This window comes from Chrysochloris asiatica, unplaced genomic scaffold (genome assembly GCF_000296735.1).
Source record: "Chrysochloris asiatica unplaced genomic scaffold, ChrAsi1.0 scaffold00340, whole genome shotgun sequence".
Classification (NCBI taxonomy): Eukaryota; Metazoa; Chordata; class Mammalia; order Afrosoricida; family Chrysochloridae; genus Chrysochloris; species Chrysochloris asiatica.
In genome coordinates this window covers 1,640,962-1,663,481 of record NW_006408858.1, presented here as the reverse complement: position 1 = coordinate 1,663,481, position 22,520 = coordinate 1,640,962, and the positions used below count along the sequence as shown (strand labels likewise).

Here is a 22,520-nt window from a genome sequence, read left to right as displayed (position 1 = left end):
GGACTGCCCGCCACCTGCCTGCCACAGCATCATGGGGACCGGGAGCCCACAGAGGCAGCCCAACCCCATCTTCTCTGCCCACACCTTGTGTGGACACGTCAGTAGGAGAGAGAACACCTCCACAAGCTTGTCCCTGGGCCCTCTGTCTGCCCACCACCCGTCTGCTCTCCTTGGGAGACTAGACTCCAAGCACGGTGGATCTGTGGGCCTGGCCTGTGGCCTCCTCCCTCCACCAGGCTTGACTCCAACACCATCACTTTGTCCCTTGAGGTGATCACCAGGCCAGTTCCCAACAGTCTTGGCCCTACCCACTCCCCTTACAGATGGCTCAGACTGGCTGTGGGCCGCTGGGCCAAGTTTCCCACACGGCCCACTGCTCCTACATGTTGCCTTTCTCAGACTCTGCTGGAGATGGGAGCTTGTACAGCTGCTGCTCTGCAGGGAGTCCAGCCCCCGTCTTCTCACTGGACAGCTCTGGGTTCTGACATCCAGTAGCTGTGGTGGGGGTCCCCGCTCCATGTGTGCAGTCTCACCCCAGCTGGTGGGCGTGTGTCCCTGTGTCTGTGTGCTGAGCTGCTATGCCATGTTCCCACCCAGCTGCTGCTGCCCTGCCCGCTGCCAGGAAATGCATCCACTGAAGCCTTAACCTCTGCTCTTGTGGGAGACAGTCGGGAGTAGGTGGGTTCGGACTTGGGAGGCTGATGCCGCCCTGAGGCCGCTGACACCAGGGATCCAACCCAACCCCTCCTTCCCTCCCTGCCAAACTGGACAAGTCCCACTGCATAGCATGCCAAAACCCAGGCTCTACCCCTCAGAACCCACGGGCGCCTATGTGGAAAGCACGTGATGGGTTTGCAGGGGCCAAGCACTTCTTGGGTGTCGGGGCTCTAGAGTAAGCACACGACAGCGTCTGCTTGCGTTGTGTCTGTTTTATGTTTTTATATCTACATCTATATATCTATAATTTTATTAAAAAAAAGGAAAAGAGTCATTGAATTCCTTCGTTGGGCAAAGCCAGGCTGTGATGAGGCCTGGGGGTCCCAGTGTGGTGGGTGGGCCCCAGAAGGTGGCCTGCTGATATGGGGCTGGCATCAAGGTGAATGGTGGCCATGGGAAGGACTTGCTTCATTACCAGCTCTGTTGTTCATACCAGTGACAGCGCATCGGTGAAAGGCTGGGTTGCGGCTACCTTGGCTGGGGGTGTGGTGGGGTAGGTGGGGGAAAGGCAGGGACAGAGGACCTCAGGTTTGGGGAGGAGATGGAACAGCAGGATGAGTGTGGGGCCACCTGCTGGTTCAAGGCCCTGTGGGGGATGCTGCCAAGTCTTGCCGAAATGGCCCCTGGGGCTGTCCTCCCACCTCTGCCTGGCAAATTTTAGGGGCGCAGGGGTGGGAAGGGACATTAAGAAGTCACAGCTTCCAGAATGCGGGACCGGAGGACAGAGGGTGGACTCCGAACTTCTCCAAGTCCTGACCCAGTGTGGAAGGCATGGTGGGGGGATCCCAGCGGTGGGCCACCCTGCCCCATGCTGACCTTCATCTTTCTGCTTCTTTCTCACGGGACGCCGCGGCCCACAGGGGGCGGATCGGCGCCTGCAGCCGTGGATGGGGGCGGCTTGGCCAGCCCAGGGGGCCACCCGGCCTGCACCTGTGCCACCTGGGCCGCCCTGAGGACCGCGTCCCACTGCGGGCCCCCTGGAGCTCGGCTGCCGGGGTGACTCAGCGCGAGGCTGTCTGCCTCCTCCATTCGGTCTCCTCCAGCCTTTTCCCCAGCCTTTCGTGGCCAGAGCGGGATTCCAAGTAGGGGTGCTCCCAGTCCAGGGACAGGCCCGATTGGTACCCATGAGGCCAGGCCGCTGCAGACCTTGGGGCAGGACTGGGTGTGGGCTGGGGATTCCACTCTCCTACCAGCTGCACCTCACCCACTTCCAGCCCAGTGCAGTCCATGACCTTGTGTCCACCCACCTCAGGAAATCCCCACCTGCTGCCAGGGTCCAATACCCCCACATGGGGGGGACCTCCCAGAAGTGTCTCATCTATCACCCAGTCTCCTTGCCCTTCAGCTGCCACTCCTTCCCCGCCTCCCCCCTGGAGTTCCAGTCAAAGTGGGCTGGGCTGGGGGGGTCTCAGGTTGCCCCACAGCTCACACTCTGCCCCCTGGACCCAGCACACGAACAGATGCCTTAACCTGGAGCCGCCAGGAGACCCTGGCACAGCCCCAACTTGACCTCTCGCTCGCCTGCCTGAACCCCCATGAAGAGTCTGAGGGAATGTCGAGGGGCCCACAGTCCTGTAGTTGTCCAGGCTGACAAGGCAGGGCAGAGCCTGGGGTCAGCCCTTCTACCCAGGACCCCAGGCTGGGCCTGTCAAGGCATTGGCCCACGGCTGGCCACCGATCCTGGGGTAGTAACTTTATTCCTCCCATCTTGGGACAAGTAAACCATAAAGCTGTTCTATATTGTTCAAAAGAGTATTCATCCCCACCACCCCAATCAAATAAAGATGTTGGTGTTTACCTCCATGGCTCTGTCCACCAGCATGCTCCCCGTCCTCTGAGCCTTTGGACAGTGCCAGGAGGCTTGACTGGACGGGGACCCTGAGTTTGGGGAGGGGACAGAAGCCTGGGTGCAGTTTTAGGAGAGGGGGAGCAGGGAGGTTACCTGAGGGGTGTGAGGTCAGAGGGTCACTGGGATCAGGTCATATAGGAGGGCTGGCCCCTCGGATCATCTTCACCTCACTCTCCCTTCCATTCCCCCTAAGGTGCTGGCATCCCTGTCTGCCCTCAGGGACAGGCCAGATTGGATGGGGTGGACAGTAAGCAGGGAGGGAAGTCCACTGTGGGGAAGTATATCAGAGAACCACACTGCCAGACCAGCGAGCATCGCGGGAGGTGCCAGACCTCCTAGCCCCCATGCCTATGGAAACACACTCATACTGCCTTGAGTGTTAGGACTGTATCTCCTGCCGCAGGCCCAGCCCTCAGGACAGACCCTGCCTCCATTCTTCTCCGCAGCTCCTGATGGGGACGTTGTATGGCTACTGGCAGGGGCTGGAGTGGCTACTGGATAGCCAGGACCATGCCGGCCGCTGGCCTCCTCCTCGCTGGGGCCACCGGCCTCCAGCCTCTGGCCTAGAAGGGCAGGAAGTCATCCACCTCGAGATGCAGGAAGGGGCCCAGGAGGGCCCGGAGCTTCCAGATGGCGGCACGGCTCAGCAGGGGTGGCACCAGCCCCTCGAAGGGCACGGGATCCACCACGTACACGTAGGCGGTGATGCAGGCTAGCAGGGTGCCCAGCAGCAGCCTCAGGGTCAGCAGCCTGTGGGCAGCAGTGGTCAGGGGGGTGGGGCGCCCGAGAGGTGGTGGGGGTCAGGCTCTGCCCTCGCAGTGACCTACCAGAGCTGGCCTTTGAAGCCCTCCAAACAGCCCACTTGTGGCCTCGACTTCTGCTGGGGAGGGGGCCGGGTCAGAGGCTGCTTTGGGGTGGAGGGTGGTGCTGAAGGTCAAGGTAGGCCTTGTCCCTTGTTTTGTGTGGCCCCATTACTGCTCTCTGCCATCAGGATTGGGCCCAGGACAGTCTGGACACCTGGCTTCCTTCACTCAAACCCATTTCTCCCCTTCCAGTGAGGCCTCCGCTCCCCTCCTCCAGTACCTCCAGAGAGGGCCCAGCTTGGGAAAGTGGTGGGGCTTACCTCTATGGAAGCCAACTGCTCTTCCTTCAGGTTCTGGGGGCGGCACTGGGTGCGCTCCCTGGGGGACCACACTGTCAGCACCATGCAGTCCCCCATCCTGGCTACCCCTTGGGTTTGTGCTGCAGAACTGGGGTGAGGGATCAGGTCAGGAATGGGTCTACCCTAGGGCCCCAGCCGTGCACATTACCCCATAATCTCCAGCTGGATGTCCTCCATCTGCTCCAGGACGCCCCGGATGTCCTTCTTGAGGTTCTGGGGGACAGGAATCAAGTCTTTCATTTCTGTCCACCTGTTGGCCCTCCCCTGCCCACTTCTCTTCAGACACACCCCTCAGGAGGGACTCACCAGGAGTCCGGTGGCTTGGTTGTTCAGTGCCATATGCACCTCGGCCATACCGTCCCATACCTGGTGGGGGAGAAGCAGCCTTTCAGCCTTGGGGAGCAGGGCCCCCAGGTGGAGCCCTCCTCTCTGCCTCAGGCTCATTGGGCACCTCAGTGATGGTCATCTTCTTCCTCTCAAAGGATAGGCGGATCTGCTGCAGTTCGTTCTGGGGGGAGGGGTCAGCATTGAGTGGGTGCTGTCAGGGCTGGGGTGGCCTCCTTGCCCTTCTCTCCTTTGTCCCTCACGTGTCCCTTGGGGGTTCCTGCTCCCAGGCTGGAACTCACCTGGGACTTCTGCATAAATGCTTCCTCTCCCTGGCACACCTGCCGCAGCACCTGTAGGGATCCCCTGGCCTTGAGGGGCTGGGTCCTGCTTCGTGTCTCTGGAGGCTGCAGGGGAGCTAAGAGTTAGGATGGGTCATGGCCGTTCCTGACAGCCACCCACCTGCAGGCTCATCCCCAGCTCACCCAGGCCAGGGTCATGCAGCTCGAGTGCTTGGGACATAGGGGCAGGAACTGGTGCCCTGGCCCCAGGAGGGCCTCCAGTTGCTCCTGCAGATCCTGGTTCTGCCTTTTCTGGGAGGTGGGGACAAACAGATGAGGCTGCCTGTCATAGTGCCTGGTGTGGGCAAAGGTGGGTCTGGGAGGCACCCAAGACCATGTGCCACCTACTCTGCAGGTGAGCTCCTGAGCCCACCTGGAGTCCTCGGGAATGAGAGGTAGGGAGGGGGAGGGGTCGTGCTCACCAAGCACCGATTCTCCTGCTCCAGCTGGAGGAGAGATTGCTCTGCAGACCCCAGTGGTGGGCTCCCTGGATGAGGCTGGGGTCCCTCCACTGGCTGCAGGGGCAGGCAGGGTCCAGTCCCTGAGCTGGGGGTCCTCCTCTGCCCTCACCCTGAATATGAGGGCCAACCCCACCCTAGCACTACTGCCACCTCTGTTTGCTGTGTCTCTCCCTCCTTGCCAAAGGTGAAGCCCCCATGTGCCTCACCCTCCACCTTGGGCCCCACCACCTGCCCCAGAGCTGGGAAGGGCCTCACAGACACCACTGGATAAGTGGAGGTCAGGACACCAGTCAGGGCCACCTTACAAATCCCTGGCAGGGTTGATCCAGGCATCTTCCATGGCACGGTGCTGGGGGCGGGGGACACTGAGGGTGATGATGGCCACAGGGGCCCAGGGTTCTTGGCCCTTCCATAACTCCCTGTAACCCCTTCCTGACCCAGGTCCAGTTTGCGGACCTGGGTCCCACCTGCCACCCTCTTATGGAGGACGCTCTGGATGTCATAGCTCAGGTTTGTCCTGGGTTAACTGTCACAAAGGCCTGGGTGCTGCCAGAGAGGTCACAATGGGTCTGGGAGTGGCCGTAGCCAAGGTCCTTCAGCACACTTCAGCCCACTGCTTCTTCATCTGGCTATCTCCCTCTGCATTTTCCAGATTCACGGAATCCACTACTTTCTTAAAATGTAACAGACAACAATACAGCCACCTGGTTTAAACAGTCAACAATATGAAGCATATTCATTGCAAACGCCCCTTTCACCTCAGTCTCCTGTTCTCCAGCCCAACCTCATCTTTAAGAACCTCCAGGAATGAACTTCATAGCCCATGCACAGCCAAGCATGGACTTTCTCTTTTATTGCCTAGCATTTTACCTAAAATATTTCAAAGGCCTTTGAATGAATTGTTTTATCCTCCCTTTACAGCATGCCATCACGTTGTTTGTCCTACGGCACCCCTTCACTACGCTGCTCCGAGATTTCCTCTCTATATGTCCTTTTTCTTGGTTCCTGCCCTGTGTTCTGTAAGTGCATGCTCAAGTAATAGTTTCAGAAAAGGTCATTAGATGAAACCTGAATTCCCTGTGGTAGAAACGGCCATGTTTCTCCTCTCCCAGTGTCCATTCTCCTCTGGAATATTGACTCTACCATCTTCACATCAAACGGTGGGGTTTCTCTCTTTACCCTTGGACTATTGGCCTGCCTTGGATCTCACTTTGGCCAATGGGATATGGCTAACATGACAAGAAAAGAAGCATTGACTTATGATTTGCTCCTCTGGAGACCCTCTATCATGGGGGAGATGTGGGCTAGGCTACAGGAGAGGTTACAGCTGGCTCCAGCTTTCTGCTGATGGATGGGCAAGCCCAGGGAGACCCACAGAGGTCAATCCAACAGGGCCAACCAAATTGCCCACTGATAGAGCCCTGGGCTAAAGCATGGTTGGTTTAGTCACCAAGTCATGGAGCAATTCGTTACATGGGAATAGGTGATAGATAATACTCTAGTCTGAAAGCATATTACTCTGACCTCATGGCTGTTGGATATTAGGCTAGGGAGAGAATCTAATCTTGGAGTGCAGTTCCCCAGCCTCAGAGTCCTGAGGGTTTCCACGATCAGTGCAAGGTTGCTGGCTTTCTCTCTAGATCTGTCTAGGGCCTTCTCTTAATCCCAGGGGTTTTGGGATTTCCTGAGAACTGAGGGTTGTTACTCATTGCACAGAGTGCTGGATGGGCACGTTTCACTTGGAGACTTGGTTCTACAGTTCTGTTATTTTTGTATTTTTTTCTTTTACAAAATTTCTTCTGCTTTCTTGCTCTTTTGTGGAATTCCCGTTAGTCAGAAGTTGGATCTTTTGGATTGATTTTATATGTTATCTCTCTTTCTTCATCTATCTTTTTTTTTTGATCTGTGGAAAGGTTTCCTTGGTATATATTTGCTGTTAAATGCTGTCAAGTCAGTTCCAACTCACAGAGACTCTATGAACAACAGAATGAAACACCGCCTGGCCCTGCACTATCCTCACAATCATTGCTGTGCTTGAGCCCACTGTGGCAGCCACTGTGTTGACCTATTTCCTTGAAAGTCTTCCCTTTTTTCATCTGATGTCCTTTCCTAGGGACTGGCCCATCCTGATGACATATACAAAGTGTGGAGATGAAGTCTTGCCAGCCTTGCTTCTATGAAGTAATCTGGCTGTACTCTTCCAACACAGATTTATTTATTCACTCTTTTGATCTATTTGACATTCTTGGTATAATATATATATAGTTGTTGTTAAGTGCCGTCAAGTTGGTTCCGACCCATAGCAACCCTGTATAGGGTTTCCGAAGAGTGGCTGGTGAGCTTGAACCGCCGACCTTGCAGCCCAGTGCATTAACTGGCAATGCTGTGTGCATACACATACATATGTAAATCTGTGTGTGTGTATTATATGCATTCTTATTTTAGCAATCATGTTTTTAATTTCTAAGATGTTTCTATGGCTCTTTGTTCCCTTTTCCTTTTTCAGATTACCCTGCTCTGTTTTCTAGATAAAGTAGGTTTTTTAGAAGAGGGGAAATATTCTTTCTGAATTTTCTCTATTCTCTTTGTGGTTCTTTTTGTTGTTGTTGTTGTTCTTTGAATTTCCTCTTAGACCCTTGTCTCAAATGTCTGGCAATCCCTCCTTTTATATTTCTGTTTCCAAGGGAGGCATGGAAAAGCCAATTGGCTCTTTTCTTTCCCCAGAAACTTTAGGAGGATGGAGCAGTCAGGTCCCTGTAGAAAAAGCAGGACAGGTATTTGTCTACCTGCTGGAGTTCTGAAGTCTGGGGTGAGGAACAAACTTGGAGGGTTTAGAATTATCAGCAGAACTCTGTTGCCCTCACTACTCTTCCCATATTAATAAGCTTTATATCTCTTTTCTACATCATCATTCTCCTGTTTTCTTTGCCAAAGGGGAGGGGATAGGTCTCCAGGGGAAGTTTATCAACAAAGGAAGTGGTATGAACAGCTCCAAGCCCTCCTCCTACTGGGACCATTCAGGCTTTGCCCAACTGGACACTCATGTGGCTCAGGTCCAAGAGGCTGTACGTTTCCAGGAGCAGGGAGGGAAGGGGAGGCCTCTTTGCAACTCTGTAGCAACAGAAGTTGCTGGCAGGAGATGAGCTCTGCGAGACAGGCGTTGTGCCCAGCGCTGACATCAGCCAGGTCTTTGTTGAGCGGTACTGCTGAGGGAGGAAGGAAAATCTGGGGTCCTCTCCAGTTATCTTCTACTTTAATTCTTCTCTGGAATTTCACTAGTCTCAGGATGTGCCTAGCTCAGAGTACTCCATGATCATGATCTCTCAAGGACATCTGAAATGAGGTGGCCATGGAGTGGTGTGTGTGGTAGCTTGAATTTCATTGATATGGCTTTTCTAGCCAACTTCTTAATTCCCACCAAATGATTGGGTGGGACCATGCAAATAAGGTGTACAGGACTCTATTACTATGATTGTCCTCCCACTAGGTTGAAAGGAGCCATCTCAAAGCAGGAACAAACAATCTCAGCACCATCAAGAAAGAAGAGCATGAATGGAGGGTGAGATCCCTACCTAGAAAAGTTTTGAAAGCAGATGCGGTAGCAGCTGCAGACTTCCAGGAGGCTGCTTTGCATAATGCACTGTTTGGACCTTGTAAAAGAGCTTTGTAACACGTGTCCGAGCAAGGCAGACACCAAGGGGCCACATGGTTGAGAGGCTGAAGACAAGAGTGAGGCATGCCTGAGAAGGCAGAGAAGATGTGTTCCTGATTGGAACACTGTTGCATCCTGAGTTGTGTCTGATACCGAATTGTACCTTGTCCACTTCCCTAATAACCCCCATACTCATGAGTGTTGTTATGAGTTCTGTGTGGCCATCGCAATGGATTCTGGAACCCAGCTGTGGAGCAGAGTGCTGTGGGAGGGATGGTTGATGTCAGACAGAGTACAGGAGGTTAGGGTGGAGTCATGTCTGATCCTTACTTTATAGGAATATGCCTGGGGTTGGTTTTCAGTTTGATTCTTCTTCCCGCTTGTGAAGCCAGAGGACGTCAGACACGGTCCCCACAGGGTATTTCAGGAGCTCTGGTAGCGTAATGGTTACGAATTGGGCTGCAAACCATAAGGTCAGCAGTTCAAAACTACCAGCTGCTCCGCGGGAGAAAGATGAGGCTTTCTACTCCCGTAAGGATTTACACCCTCGGAAACCCTGTACAGGGTCGCTATGGGTCGGAACCGACTCGAAGGCACTTAACAACAACAACAACTGGGGGCATAGCAAAAGCAAAAGTGCTGTCCTCTCAAAGAGCCATGGTGTGGTGGGGAACTTGGGCCAGGAGAGGACAGGGGGCTTCATCCTACATATTGTGCCCTCCAGCTCTGGTGCCCAGCAAGTACAAGGATGTTAAATGGAGACAGAGGAGTCCCATGTGGAGACCTGTGACCTATAAGAACAACTACTGCATACCAAATCGGAGCAAGCGTACTGCACAGGCCAAACATGATGGCAGGCAGGGGCTCTGCACACTTAGAGGGCAGAGCAGGGGAAGAGGGAGACCAGCCCGTGATGGTAGGTGGATGACCACATCCAGAGAGCCTGAGGGCTGTGGGAGTATGCATGGGGATGTGGTGAGTATGCATAGGGTTGTGGTGGGTATGTGGTGGGAATGCGGTGGTTTTGCGTGTGGATGCCCTGGGGGTGCGTGCGGATGCGTGGGAATGTGCGGGGTTGTGGTAGGGAGGATCTCTTCACAGCTCATTGCTGGTAGGCCCGAAGCTGGCGATCTACGCTTTGGCCGCAAGGGGGCGCGCTGACCCCGGGGATGGAGTCCAAGAGGCTAGGTCGGTCGTGGTGTCCTTTAGACTGGGACACTCCTTTTCCAGTCCCGGATCTTCCACGTTCCCTGCTGTCCCACGCCTCTGAGGATCCCTCAAAGTTTGTGCCCAGCTCTGAGCATACTTCATCCTGGACCCTTCCTTGCTCCGTGGCTCTTGCAATGTGACTCTGAGCTTCTAAACCTGTTGGGGCCTCATTACTCCCAGAGGGGGAAAGGAGTGGCGTTCCCCATGACTGGAACAGAGACACTAATAAATGCAAATCAGTGTCCTGGGTTGAGAGGACAATCTGTGAAGGGCCGGGCAACGGCAGGGATGTAGGGTGAGGTGCACAAGGGGTCGGGGCTCCAGGATGTCCATGAGGTGGAGGGCAGGGGTGTCTGCTTCAGATTCGTGCTCCAGGCCGGAACGCGTGGCCACCACGCTGCCGAAAGTGTGGCCAAGTGCTTTGGGGAGGGGAGGTTGGGATGGCCGCGCTAAGGCCCGCTGTTGCTAGGCAGTGCACCTCTCAGGACACCGGTTGTCATGGCAGCCGCTGCCTGCCCGCGTTGCCATGACGCCCACATGTGGGCCTCGGGGGAGCCTGATGCCCAAGTAGAGGGGCTGGCCCCACTGCCCTGGCCCCTCCTCAGTTGGCCTTCGGGATGGGCCAGAGAAGGGGAGGACACGGCAGGAGGATTGATCGCTTCTTTCTAAGACCCAGTCCTGGCTGGAAGAGGTTATGAGGGGAAAAAGGGTGAAGGTCAGATGGGAGCATTCACTGTCCAGTGGCCAGGGCTTCCTGGTGCAATCCTCCCCTTCTTCCCTGCCCCATTTTACAATGAGGTCCACAGAGGAATGGTACTCAATCATAGTTAGCCATGGGTTCTTGGGGGCATGGAGACTCTAACCTGGCCCCAGCTCTGTGCTCCCTGCACTCCTTATAAGCTCAGTGATAACCAGACCTCTGATCAGGGCTTCTGATCAAGACCCATCCAAGCTGCCTGCCAGGCCTCTTCCACCCGATCCTTGGAATCACCCTGCATGGCTTGATCAGGGAACAAATGTTCTTTATGGGGTCAACAGGCCGCTCCCCTGACTCAGAGCTCCTGGCCCCTCCACTGCCCTGGGAAGGCCTGGGGAGTTACCTTTGTGCCTACAGTAGTGCTCAGAGGGTCTGGGGCCTCGTAGGTACTCCGAGGCTCACAACCAGGAGGACTGGTCCACTGGGTGTAGCCATGTGAGGGTTGAGATGGTCAGCTGGGCATCCTCCCTCTGCTTCCACGCCTACAGTCCAGCTTCCAGGATGAACTGGGGATTTTATCTGTAGGTGGGGTCCGGGGGATTTTCCCAAGAGTGTGGATGTTTCACAGACAGGGTGGAGCACTCCAATGTGTGTATGGTAGGTAGGTTGTTGATCTCCTTTCAGGGTCACTCTGGGCACTTGCGGCTCAGTTGTTATTTACCACTGAGATAGATGATAAGAATGTTAAGGGAAACCCTCACACGGCACAGTCTCAATGAATCACTGTCAGGCTGGGTGTGGAGGGTTCCAGGCCTGGCGGGTTGGCCTGTCAGGAATCTGGTGTGAGCTCAGGGGTTCTGATCCTGCCTCTGGCTGCTGTGGCCCCTGAAATCCTGGGTCAGTGTGGCTCACACCCATACTGTGATTGGATTGCACTCACTCATACCTGTCCCCCACCTGCAGGATCCCACCCAACTAGACTCAGTTTCCATTTCTTGCTTGTCCCCCTTCCAGCTGGACAGAAGTGCCCAGGTAATCAGCGTGGCTGTAGGCCTCATGACCAGTCCCAGGACCTATGCCAGGTGGCCAGAATCTAGGACTCATACCTGCCTCCAACTCTCCATATTTGAACCCCCGCCTCCAAGCAGAGGAGGTTGGGTTGGGGGCCATAAGATCCAGCAATGGACTCTGAATGACAAGGAGTGGTTGGCAAAAGGCCAAGATTCTGAGTTTCCCACAGGTCCCCCCTAGCTTGCTTGGTGCCAAGTGCTCCTCCCTTTAAGGTGAATGGCCTGCAGTTTCAAGGAGTGGGGCTGCAACGTTAAGAATCACCCACAAGATGGGGCCATAATTCTGCAAACAGGGCTCAGGGTTCTGGGGACCCAGAGCAAAGGCCAGGCAACACTTTCTTGGAAATGGGGAGCCAAAGACAGGTCTACACAGGCTGAAGTTTCTAGAAAGGCAGAGGTAGTGCAGGGATATAAGACCCCCTCACTTGGATTTATGGTTCCCACAGAGACTTGACCGGCAGCTATTGAAGGAACTGAGCTTCTCTTCCTGGCTCTGGGTGGCCCTGGTCCTCATTCCCACTGGAGCAGCTTCCCATAGGGCACCTCATCAATCCCTCCAAGGGCTGGAGCTCCTGCCTGGGTACTGACCTCATTTGTGAAGTGAGGTCTGTGCAGAGCCACCGTCTCAGCTATGCTGTCCTTGGGGCAGGAACACTGTGTGGCTGGTTCTTGCCAGGCCTTTGCAGGAAAGTGGCTTAGCTGGCTTAGTGTTCTGGGCTTAAGAATTCATCTGGAAAGAGAGTGGGCGTCTGATGAGACAGCAGTGCCCAGGTGTGGAATCAGGATGGAGCTCTGAGGAACAGGTTGTCTGGGGGCCATGAGATCATGTGTGTATGGAACCCCTTCTGCTTCGTTCTCCTCTGGTGTGCTGCCGAGGACACTCCAGTTAACCCTTGAGTGCTGGCTCCCCAGCACTGAGCCCACCCTGCCCCAGTCTACCCTTTCCCTTCCTGACCTGGGTCTGGACCCCTCAAGGCCTATACTTCTCAGGAGCCCCTGCCCTGGGCAGTCCTTGGCCTGGTGAACCTTGTTCCTCAGAGAAAGGCCAAGGGTCTGGGCTCTGTCCTGGTGGATGAGAGCCCGGAGTTTGGAGGTGTGGTTGGTTAACTCCATCTGGGGGATGGGCTCAGGCATAACCCAGGCATAGCAGGAGGGTGGAGGAGGGACTGGACTTGAGATGTGGGAGGGAAGTGGGCAATGCTCAGACCTGCACCCGCGGCTCCTGGCTTGGGAATGGGACTATAACATAGAGGGCTCATAGACAACCTCCAGCCAGCCAGTGAGAGACAGATGACCCAACCAACTTAATAACTGCTGACCACCAAACTCACCAACTAACTAGCTGACAGACTTACTGACCAACCATTGAAACAACCAACCAGTCACCTTACCCCACTTCCTTGGCTAACAAATGGATGAACATGGACAGTGGGGGCTCACACTGCTGATCCTTTCATTTCTGTGGGAACTGCCTCTTCTCATGGTCCTGCCCAACCTCTTCATAGCTCTTCGCCCTTCTTGGCACCCTTGAATGCTGGAAGAGGGACCCAGGATAAACCCTCCTCTCCTCTCTCTTTAGGGGATGCCAATACCCTATTTTCACACCCTCCTGCCTGCCTGCCAGCCTTGGCCTCAAGCCTGGTTTTCTGCTAAGTTTGGGTTAAGACTCCCATTGGTTTTCCTACCATCCACCCAAGCCATCCACTAACTAGCGGTGACTGTGGTAGCCAACTAATCAACCTGTCACCTCCCATTTGACTAAATGGTTAGCTGCCCATGGGGGCTTGTGGAGGATAGGTAGTTATTCAGGATAGCCTCTGAGCCATTTCTCTTAATAAGTCCTGGAACTGAAGATGAAGGCCAGCATCAGTCCATCGCTGATGCACCATGAGCAGGCTCACTGTACAAGTGAGCCGCTCATTTATCTCAGAAACTGGGAGCAAGTTATAAAAATGGTAATTTCTTGGAGATTCAATTACGTGTTTTCAATGTTACGCTCGGTAATCAAGGAAATGATTTTTAAAGAAAGCCTGGAGGACGATACACATCTCGGAGTTTGATGGGGATTGGGGCTGGCTCTGCAGATCTGGGGCAAGGAGAAGGACATCTGCTGGGGGCTGGCAGAGTAGTATGGGGGTGATCTGTCCCACTCTCTCTGATCTCAGTCTTCCCACTGGAAAATGGGTCTGTCTCTGGTGTCCTGTTGGCCTGGTTGGGGAGGGACTACATTTTGGGGGGCTGGAGATGAAATGAGATGTGGCTTATGGCTCTGCTGACTGTGAGGATGAGTGCATCTCTCCTTCGATGGAGTATGGATGGGAACACCTCGTGGGGGCCAGACCAGATTTTTCCCTTTAGTGCTGTCTTGGCACTAAATAACATGCCCAGGATTCACAGAGCCGGCAGCAAATGGCGCCAGGTGATTGGAAAAGGGTTTTATGGCCCCGGGGGTGAAATTGAACTTGCAGCGGACGTGTATTTTCAAGATGGGATTTTCTTCCCTTGCACGTTTCACACTAATTATAATGACAGCTCCTCACCACTCATCACAACTCCCCCCAACCTCCCTTCTAGCCAGGCGTGGGTGGGTGGACAGGCTCACAAAGAACTGGCGGGGCTGGGGGTCAGGGCTTGGGGAGGCATCTCAACCAATCAAGGCCCAGACAAGGGGAGAGAACCACAGAGGAAAAGGCGAAGGGGGTGGAAAGGGAGGTCCAACCGGGTGGCGTCAGGGAGGAGGCTGGAAGGAAGCCCAGGTGAGCCATGCTGTGACATGGATGGGACTGAGGTGTTAGGACCCAAGTCCTCCCCTACTCATATCAGGCTGTGACACCCTGGCCAGGGTGGGAAAGGTGAGGCCTACCTCCAACAGGCCTGGGCTGTGCCTCAGGGTTTCATCTGTGTGGCAGGGAGAGATGCTCTTGGTGACTCACCCTCCTCTGGGCTGGACTGGGTCTTGGAGGTCCCACCCTTCACTCGCAGACTTGAATGAGGGTAGCTGCCTGCCTTCATGGCGCTGGGCAGTGACCCTCCTTCATCATCTGCTCTATAAGTGAGGACACCGGGCCAGAGACATGGGAGTTTCATCTGGGGTCACACAGCAGGTGAACTCTATGAGCAGATTGTGTTAAGGGTCTGGGACATCCAAAACCATCCCTTCCTATCAGGGACTGGTGTGTGTCCAGGTGAGGCATCCAAGAGGAAGGCTGGTCCTGCCCCATCCTTCCCAGCAGCCCTCCAAGTGGCCCTTCCTGCTCACCCCTCTAGTGAGTCTGGTAGGGGAGGACAGAGTGTCTAACATTCTCAAAGGAGATTTTTTTCCAGAGTAATTATCTTCAAGTCACTTGCAGTAAATACTAGGCTATTTTTCCCCTTTCCAATAATTGAACTTGTTTATTTTTAACAATAATTGAACTTGTTTATTTTTAACTAAGATGAAATGTTCTCTGTGAGCTGACTGTCCTGTCAAGTCCAGTCAAAGATCTCCCTCTTCTTGCTTCCTAGGGACTGCCCATCATGCAGGGTGGAGCCTAGTGGCTCTTGAGAAGCAAAGAAGTTGCTTGTCTGGGAAACTCTGGGGCCTAAATTATCAGCTTTCACTATCATCTCCATCACTATGATCATGACCATCATTATCACCACCACCATCACCACCATCACTAGAACTACCATCACCACTACCGCCATACCATTGCTACCATCACCACCATCACCACAACATCATTATCACTACCATCACCACCATCACCAACACCACCTCCACCATGCACATCACCACCACCACTCACCACATTTCTAGAAGCTCAGTGGCTGTTGAGAGATGTGTGACCTCACGTGGTTCTCCTGTCCTGTAAGTAGAGTCTCCCACAGGTTCTTGAGCTCAGGATCTGGTGTGAACCTCCCAGCCATCACAGCAGACAAATGGGACTACTGTGGGTGGTGCTTCCTCCTCCTTGCCCACCCTTTTCCCCACCATCACTGCTCTCTTGTTGCCTTAGAGGAGGTCCACCATGTTGGTGACCTGAATTTGGTGGGATCAACTGAAACTAGAACAGCTTAGAGAAGTGACCTTAATGGCTCTGTGGGTTCATCTGTGAGTTGGGGTGAAGCAGGACCAGGGGAACAAAGTGAGGCAAGGATCACAAGGGCTATAGGGTGCTGCTAGGCAGGAGGGGTTTAAGATTGACTGTTGAGAGACAAACTGAAGACTTGCATCCACTGTGGTACGTGGCCACTGTGATCTCGTCAGTTTTTCCTAGCCTGTGGGTCAGCTGTGTGCAGACAGGGAGCGCCTCTTGCTGACACCTCCCACGTCTGCTGGTCACAGAGCAGAAGTCAAGGGCTATTGAGGCATTGGAGACGGTGGGGCTGGAGGACACAGCCCTATGGCTGGCAACAGAGGCCTGACCAAGACCAACAGAGCCATTTGGTAAGCAGCTCTATGTGATAGGTTTTGAAGTTTCCTCAATGTCATCGTCCCAATAGGCCTTGGCACCGTGACTGTGACCTATTCCATAGGACTGATGAGAGAATCGGTGCCTGCCTGGCACAGGCCTGGCTCTTGGTCAGGCAATCGGAAGTCCTGAGATGGGTCAGAGAGGGGAAGAACGCAGCTGGGGTTCGGATCCTGTGCTGGGGGGTTGCTCCTGCCTGTGATGGCTGAAGCTCCCTTCACAGGAAAGAGATATATATGGAGATGCAGTAAAACCTCCCCCATGTTTGGGAAATACCATTAACAATTAAAAATCTTATATCTTAGTGATGAATGCAGGAACACTTTGGATGACCAGATAATGAATATAATAGCAGGTAATAATTACTCAATGATTAATAACTGCACTTAATAGTTTTCAAAGCAATTGCCATAAAGAGAAAGTTAATGAAAACCCATCAGAAGGGTTGACGTCCTGGGCAGTGCGGGCACCTTGAAGCAGTGTGCTCCATCTAGGTGAAGGGATGCATGCGCTGAGAGGTGGGGCTCCTGCCCAGACACTGTGTCAAGGGTATGGAACCTGGCCCCCTCCCAGCCCAACAGAGCTTATAGAGTAGCAGCAGATTCAGTTCCAGGGCTCAACAGTCTCTGCCCCTTCCCTGCTGGCATTCTCTTCTGGTCCTCACAATGCTCTCTGCCCCAGAACCTGGCATATCACTGAACACAGAGTTTGCTCCTGGAATCTGGCCCAGGCTACTGTACCCATCAACTTTCACTCAGGTGTGAAGGGTTGCTTGGCACTGCCCAAATCCTCTAGACCTTTAACTTCTTGTTTTTAGCAGTGTGAAGCCATCACCTCAAGAGTGGGGGCAGAAGAACAAGTCAGATGGGAAAACAGTTAGGCAGGTTTGCAGGGGCTAAGTGGGACCGAGGTAAATAACGATGTATGCACAACCTTGGCAAAACAGGGCTCTGTGATACAGGGATTGAGACATGGTTTGAATAGGTAAAAGGGGAGAAATAATGTTACGATGCTTGGCTGTCTTTTGAATCTTGGTTACCCTTGAATACCATTATAAAATAGACACTTGAGGGAGAGAGAAAAGAATAGCCAGAAATATCACTATAGAAAGCTTATAAGTCCGTCTTCTGCCTATAACTGATTGGAATACCTAAAACGAGGCTCCTGACCAGTGAAGGAGGATTGCTGCAGAGCCTCTGCATTGCATATGACCATAGGTGGAATCCTGGTCCCCATCCAAAATCTTCTGAGGTGGGAAACCTCCACTTGAAAGGACAAGCAGACCAGCCTGGAGCAGCTAGAAGAACAGAAGATACTTATCGAAAGAAAGACCGACAGGAAAAATGCAAAACAATAACAGCAGTCTGACTGATTACTACAAGAACAAACACGTTGCTTGCCCAGGGGACATCAAGACAAGTAGTCAGGTCCCCTCAGGGCAAACCCCCTTCCAAGACTAAGACTCAATGGGAATACATGAACAGACATGCGGTCTGATTGGTGACCACCTTGGCCACCGATAAGGGGAAGTAGAAAAACAGCAGTGAAGCTGTGAGCTAAGTCCTACCATGTTCAATAGATTCCTGTGAACCCAGGTAGAGACCTGGTTGGCCAGCAGTATGACAAGACCTAGGGACTCCTGGTACATAGCCACAGAGGACTAGAGTGGAGAGTGAAGCGTCCAGCTGATAAGAAGTAAGGGGGTATGCACAAGAACACCCACACTTGCAGATAATACCCGCTTGACCTGGCTTCAATGGCTGAATGATCAGAGCTCAAGTAGAAGAAGAAAGAAGAGGAAAAAAAAGAGTAATCGGATACAATTGAACTTGACCTACACCTATGGATACAGTAGCTCATAAGAGGAAACAGATCTTTACAGCGAGGATCATTCCCACTCCCTCGATACACAGGGTAGACAGGGATGGGCAACTTGGACATTGGCTACCCAAAATGGTTGGGGGGCTACAAAGGCAAGAAGTGACTGGCTACAAGCTTTCAAGACGGAGCCTACATCCAGAAGGTGCGGAGGAAGGTAAAATTTCCACTGAGTAGTATCCAATCTGTCTGGGTGGGGCTGATGAAAGGAGATGGGGATAGGACTCTTGTGGTACAATAGTGAATAATTGCTATCAGGACCGACTGTGAGGGTTGGAAATAGCAAAAGGGGAGTGGTTGACTTTGCAGTCCAGGAGCAGAGGTCCCTGGGGTCATCACTGGAGAAGAGTGGACTCTATCCAGAGAAGCAGTGACACCAGAGATGGAGGCAGAGATGATGATGTGGAGAGATGGAGTGGCCGCAGACTCTAAACCCAGAGAGGTAAACCGGCTGTGTATTGATGACCAAGGGTCGCGGGATATACCCTATGGTTGTTTGAAAATGCATGGAGGGGATTGTAACCATGGCAATGAAACGATGGGATGAATGTAAAGCCAATGTTCTTCCATGTAAATGATCACATAATTCACAATAAACATTTTTTTAAAAAAAGAAGAGTAGGGGCAAGATCGGGTGGCTCAGGAGCATGGTCTTGGGGGATACCAAGTCCACGAGAACAATGTTCTACATCTTACTTTGGTGAGTAGTGGCTAGGGTCTTAAAAGTTTGTGGGTGGCCATCTAAGGTTGCAACTATTGGTCTCTCCCTGTCCAGAGGAAAAAGTAGTGATGAAAATCAAAGAAGCATGGAAAGAGTGAGTGCACTGTACTAATGGACCACATGCACATCAGCCTCCTGGACCCTGAGACCAGAAGAACTAGATGGTGACCGGCTACTACCACCAACTGCTTTAAAGGGATCATATCAGAAGGTCCTGAATAGAGTGGGAGAAAAATGTGGAACAAAACTCAAAATCATAAAAAACACGAGCTTACTGGTTGGATAGAGACTGGTAACCCCTGAGAATATGGGGGTTTCTCAGGTTTGGAACTGAATGAACCCTCATGACTCAATTTTCAGCCAGATAATAGACAGGTCTATAAGGAGGAATGGAAACAGGAAATACAGGGAGGAAGTGGATGGGGGATCTTACATTGAGGAGACTGCAATCAGTGAGATGGAACCAAATGTGTCTGAATTGTTGAATGGAGAACTGATCAGCTCTGTAACCTTTCACTCAATTCCCCATAAAAAGTAAAAGAAAAAAAAAAAAAATTGGGGGATGAGGGATATTCCTGGTCCGGCACCCTCCACTCTGAGTTTACAGATCTAGTCTGCCCTGGGCATGCTGGGAGTCTGCTTCTCTGATCCTGGTTCTTGCCTGGCATCTTCTCCCAGCAGGAACATCTCCTGTACCGACGTCCGTTTACATACAAGTCGTCAGAGCCCATGATCTGTGTGGATTGGCCATGGCCAGAGGGCTGGGCAGGAAACTGGTCCTGGATGCTGAGGACAAGGGTGCTGGGTTGCTGGTCAGCACTCCAAACTTGGTGTCTCCATCACCTGACCCCTCATGTTGTCAGCAGTTGTGAGGAGACTTTATTGTCATTGCAACAGTGACATTGATAGGCAGAGGCAGGCATGGTGATGTGATACCTGCACCCTCTGGTGGGGCATGGTGGGTCATGAAGTACATGTCCAATTGCTCTTGTGGCTGTTCCACCTCCTTCCTCCTTCCCTTAATCAAGCCCTCTCGACCTCTGACCCCAGGTCACTGTGCCTGGAGTGTCCCTCAGTCAGCTCCCTCATTAGCCCCTCCGGGGCCCTCTTTCTGGAGGTCAGAGGATCCAAGGCCATTATCAGGGTCAGCGGATCCTCTAGGACTGATTGCTCATTAAGCTCTTCCAGCAGGCCTTGCCCTTCTAGGTGGCCACCCACACAAGCACCCAAGAATCTTGGCCCTGGCCCTGTGGCTGCCACAGCAAGAGGGATGGCTTTGACCCTGCCCACCTTCCTGCACGTAACCATCTGGTGAGTGCTCAACCTTGGCTGAGCTGCCACTCCCAGCTCATCCCCAATAACCCCTCTCACCTCCATGCCCAGGAAGGCTTTTGTTGTTGTTGTTAAGTGTCATCGACTTGGTTCCGACCGATAGTGACCCTAAAAAGGGTTTCCAAGGAGCAACTGGTAAGCGTCAACCGCCGACCCTGCGGTTCAAACCAACTTTGCTGTCCAGCACATTAGCCCATAGTGTCACATTCCGGGATGGTATCAGGCAGCAAATGGTCTTTCTTACAGGTGAGTGGATGAGGCTCAGAGAGCCAGCACACAGACTTCGCAAGTGCTCTTGTAGGGACCGGGGTCCCAGTGATTGACCTGCCATTGATGTCAGTGATTGTCACGTGCCACTGAGGTTCCTGTTCCCTACAGTCACTGGGCGAGGGCTTCTATCATGGAGGGCGGTGGCTAAACAATGTGCGACAACTGCGCAGACCTGGTGGAGGTGTTAAATTAAACCCAGACCAAGGAGCGGCAGGGTGAGAGGTGTCTGGAGACCAGGTCGATGGGGAGACACTGCCTAGCGGGAAGAGACTGCAGGGGTCGGCCAGGCTGTCCTACTTACCCAGGACGCGAGAGCGCCATCCTACCCTAACCGTTGGATCGTGGCTTTGAGGTGGGGTCGACCAACTTAGAGACCCACAAGCCCAGCCCAAAGCGTCTCACTACAACCCAGTCGCCCCTGCTGCGCTTCTGCCTCTCAATTGACATCCAAGCACAGAAATCCTGCTTTTGAGCCGGACTTAAGGGCCCTAGCACAAGGAGATTCCTCTTTAACAGCAACCACGCAACCACCACTTGTCTGTCTGTCGTGCTGTGGTGGTTTGAATTGCTGTGATTCTGATGAGGGCTATGCCATCGGTATTTTAAATAACCAGCAGGGTCACCCATGGTGGACAGGTTTCAGATGAGCTTCCAAACAAAGACAGACTAGGAAGAAAGAGTGACAAACTACTTCCGAATCGCTAGTCACTGAAAACTCTATGAATAGCAGAGAAACATTGTCAGATACAGGACTGGAAAGTGGGAAGGCACTCAGAATGCGACTGGGGAAAAAATGCCTCCTCCAAGTAAAGAAAAGCTCACAGAACCTTCATTTGCTAATGGGTCACAAATCAAAATGAAGAGAAACAGCTGTAAACATTCATTGAAAATTGGAACATGGAATGTACGAAGTATGAATCTGGGAAAATTAGAAGTTGTCAAAAATGAAATGGAATGCATCAACATGGATATCTTAGGCATTAGTGAGCTGAAATGGACTGGTATTGGCCATTTTGAATCTGACAACCACATGGTTTACTATCAGGGAATGACAAATTGAAGAGGAATGGTGTTGCGTTCATTGTCAAAAAGAACATATCCAGATCAGTCATGAGGTACAATGCTATAAGTGATAGGATAATGTCCATATGCCTACAGGGAAGCCCAGTTAATACCACTATTATTCAAATTTATGCACCAACCACTAAAGCCAGTGACTATGAAATAGAAGAATTCTACCAACTTCTTGAATCTGAAATAGATCAAACATGCAATCAAGATGTATTGCTCATTACTGCTGATTGGAATGCAAAAGTAGGGAGCAAAGAGGAGGGTCCAGTAGTTAGAAAATTTGGACTTGGTGATAGAAATGATGCTGGAGAACGAATGATAGATTTCTGCAAGACAAATGATTTGTTTATTTCAAATACCTTCTTTAGACAGCATAAGAGATGCCTAAACACATGGACCTCGCCAGATGGAACACATAGAAATCAAATTGACTACATCTGTGGAAGGAGAAGATGGAAAGGCTCGATTTCATCAGTGAAGACAAGGCCAGGGGCAGACTGTGGAACAGACCATCAATTACTCATATGCAAATTCAAACTGAAACTGAAGAAAATGAAAACGAGTCTATGAGAGCCAAAATATGACCTTGAATTTATCCCTCCTGAATTTAGAGATCATCTGAAGAACAGATTTGATGCATTAAACACTAAAGACCAAAGACCAGAGAGTTGTGGGATGACATCAAGAACATCATACACGAAGAGAGCAAAAAGTCATTAAGAAGACAAGAAAGAAGGTAAAGGTCAAAATGGATGTCAGAGGAGACTCTGAAACTTGCTCTCTAGCGTAGAGAAGCTAAAGCAAATGGAAGAATTGAAGAGGTCCAAGTGCTGAACAGAAAATTTCAAAGATCAGCTTGAGAAGATAAAACCAAATACTATAATAAAATATGCAATGATTTAGAGTTGGATAACCAAAAGGGAAGAACACGGTCAGCATTTCTCAAGCTGGGGGAACTAAAGAAAAAATTCAAGCCTCGACTTTCGTTATTGAAAGATTCTCTGGGAAAATCATTGAATGATGCAAAGGGCATCAAGAAAAGATGGAAGGAATACACAGAGTCATTGTACCAAAAGGAAATGGTTTATGTTCAACCAATTCAAGAGGTACCATATGAACAAGAGCCAATGATACTCAGGGAGGAAGTCCAAAGTGCATGGAAAAAATTGGCAAAGAACAAGGCACCAGGAATTGATGGAATAAAAATTGAAATCTTTCAAGAAAGTGAGACGGCACAGGAGGCACTCACTCATCTCTGCCAAGAAATTTAGAAGACAACTATCTGGCTGACTGATTGGAAGAGATCCATATT

The 22,520-nt window shown here is 52.1% G+C and overlaps 1 pseudogene; it reads right to left on the bottom strand.

Moving 5' to 3' along the window:
• Positions 1 to 4,249: 4,249 nt before the first annotated feature.
• LOC102812764 overlaps positions 4,250 to 22,520 on the bottom strand; it is a 26,355-nt pseudogene continuing 8,084 nt past the window's right edge.